The sequence below is a fragment of the Nelumbo nucifera genome, chromosome 2 (genome assembly GCF_055504915.1).
Source record: "Nelumbo nucifera cultivar China Antique chromosome 2, China Antique-T2T, whole genome shotgun sequence".
In the NCBI taxonomy this organism is placed as follows: domain Eukaryota; kingdom Viridiplantae; phylum Streptophyta; class Magnoliopsida; order Proteales; family Nelumbonaceae; genus Nelumbo; species Nelumbo nucifera.
The window spans coordinates 114,556,740-114,560,000 of record NC_142650.1 but is presented as its reverse complement, the minus strand read 5'-3'; positions in this window follow the sequence as shown (position 1 = coordinate 114,560,000).

Sequence of the window (3,261 nt, the reverse complement as noted above, 5' to 3'; positions counted from 1 at the left end):
CCCTAAACCCTAAACCCTAAACCCTAAACCCTAAACCCTAATACCCTAAACCCTAAAACCCTAAACCCTAAAACCCTAAACCCTAAACCCTAAACCCCAAATCAGGGTAAACTCTTGAAAAATATTGCTTTTTTGAAACAACTAACTCTTCCTTGGTACAAACCATAAGGAATTAGTACAAACGTGTAAAAGTGACGTCATTTTAGGAAATTAACCCTCCTGTGTAAAAAATTTACAAAATCACGGTAAACTCGTAAAATCAGCTATATTTGGAAACAATGACCACTCGTTAAAACATTAAGGAATTAGCGTCAACTTGTAAAAATATTTTCTTTTTGGGAAAATGATCCCTCCTTGGTAAAAAGAACTTACGAAATTTGGGTAAATTCATGAAAATTACTATTTTTGAAAAAAAACACTTTTGTAAAACTTTAAGGAATTAGGGTAATCTTGTAAAAATGACTTCTTCAAAGGAAAATGACCACTCCAAGGTAAAAACCATACAAAATCACAGTAAACTCGTTATAAATGTTATTTTTTTTGGAAAAAAGGACCCCCCTTAATAATAACCTTAAGGAATCGAGGTAAACATGTAAACATGACTTATTTTGTGGAAAATGATACATCCTGTGTAAAAGACAAGAAATCAGGGTAAATTCATTAAAAACTGCTATTTTTGGAAAAAAAATATACCCATCATTGTTAAAACTATAAAGAATCAAGGTCAACCTTTTAAAAAGACTTATTTTGGTAAAACGATCCCTCCTAGGTGAAAACTTTGCGAAATCAGGGCAAATTCATGAAAAATATTATTATTTGGGAAAAATGAACCCACCTTAGTAAAAACATTAAGGAATCACGGTACACATGTAAAAAAAACATATTTTAGGCAAAACGATCATCCTACGTAAAAAACTTAAGAAATCAGGGTAAAGTCGTGAAACCTCCTATTTTTAGAAAAAATGATAGCTTGTTGTTAAAACTTTAAGGAATCGGGGTCATCTTTTAAAATTGACGTCTTTTTGGGAAAACGACCCCTCCTAGGTAAAAAACTTATGAATCTCAGTAAACTCATTAAAACAACTAGTTTTGGAAAAAATAACCACTCATTGGTAAGTCTTCAAGGAATCAACGTAAACCTGTATAAATTACATCTTTTTGGAAAAACGATCCCTCCAAGGTAAAAACCTTACGAAATCAGGGTAAATTCCAGAAAAAATATTATTTTTTGAAAAAATGAACCATGCTTGGTAAAATCCTTACAGAATAAGGGTAATCAAGTAAAAAGAACTTTTTTTGGGACAAACGAGCCGTCTTAGATAAAAAACTTAAGAAATCAGGGTAAACTCGTGAAAACTGCTATTCTTGGAAAAAATGACCAATCGTTGTTAAATATTTAAGGAATGACGTTAAAATTGTAAAAATGTCTTATTGTTGGGAAAATACCTCTCCTAGGTAAAAACCTTACAAAATCTAGGTGAACTACTGAAAAAATGTTATTTTTTAGAAAAAATGACCCATCCTTGGTAAAAACCTTAAGGAAACAGGGTAAACATGTATAAATGACTTCTCTTTGGGAAAACGCCCGCTCCTAGGTATAAAACTTACGAAATCAAGGTAAATTCATGAAAGCTGCTATTTCTGGAAAAAATTACCACTTGTTGGTAAATATTTAGGGAATCAGGGTGAACATGAAAAAGTGACTTCTTGTTGGGAAAACATTCCCTCTTAAGTAAAAAGCTTATGAAATCAGAGTAAATTCGAGAAAAATGTTATTTTAGGGAAAAAAATGACCCCTCCTTTGTAAAAATCATAAGGAATCAGGGTAGACATATAAAAATGACATCTATTTGGGAAAACGACTGCTCCAAGGTATAAAACTTATGAAATGAAGGTAAACTTGTGAAGACTGCTATTTTTTGAAAAAATGGCCTCTCGTTGGTAAATCTTTAAGGAATCAAGGAAAATTTGTAAAAATGACTTCTTTTTGGGAAAAGCACTACTCCTACCTAAAAACCTAACCAAATCTGGGTAAACATGGGAAAATATATTATTTGTTAGAAAACAGGAACCCTTCATGTTAATAACCTTGAGGAATTAGGGTAAACATGTAAAAATGACTTCTTTTAGGGAAAACGATCCCTCTTGGGTTAAAAACTTACGAAATCTCGGTAAACTTGTGAAAACTGCTATTTTTGGAAAAAATGACCACTCGTTTGTAAATCTTTAAGGAGTCAGTATCATCTTGTAAAATGACCCCTCCTAGGTAAAAACTTTACGAAATCAGGGCAAATTCTTGAAAAATATTATTATTTGGGAAAAATGGACCCACCTTGGTAAAAATGTTAAGGAATCACGGTAAACATGTAAAAATGACTTATTTTAGGCAAAATGATCCCTCCTACGTAAAAAACTTAAGAAATCAGGGTAAAGTCGTGAAAAATACTACTTTTAGAAAAAAATGACAGCTCGTTGTAAAAACTTTAAGGAATTAGGGTCATCATTTAAAATTGGCGTCTTTTTGGGAAAACGACCCCTCCTAGGTAAAAAACTTACGAAATCTCAATAAACTCATGAAAACAACTAATTTTGGAAAAATTAACCACTCATTGGTAAGTCTTTAAGGAAACAGTGTAAACTTGTATAAATTACTTCTTTTTGGAAAAAACGATCCCTCCAAAGTAAAATCCTTAAGAAATCAGTGTAAATTCGAGAAAAATATTATTTTTTGAAAAAAATCACCCATCCTTGGCAAAATCCTTAAGGAATAAGGGTAAACAAGTAAAAAGGATTTTTTTTGGGGAAGAACGAGTTGTCTTAGATAAAAAAACTTAAGAAATCAGGGTAAATTCGTCAAAAATGCTATTCTTGGAAAAAATGACTAGTCATTGGTAAATGTTTAAGGAATGACAGTAATTTGTAAAAATGACTTCTTCTTGGGAAAACAACCACTCCTAGGTAAAAACCTTACGAAATCCATGTGAACTTCTGAAAAAATGTTATTTTTTAGAAAAAAGGACCCATCCTTGGTAAAAACCTTAAGGAAGCATGGTAAACTTGTAAAAATGACTTCTCTTTGGGAAAACACCCGCTCCTAGGTATAAAACTTACGAAATCAAGGTAAATTCGTGAAAGCTGCTATTTTTGGAAAAAAATTCCACTTGTTGGTAAATATTTAAGGAATCAGGGTGAACATGAAAAAATGACTTCTTGTGGGGAAAATGTTCCCTCTTAAGTAAAAAACCTTATGAAATCAAAGTA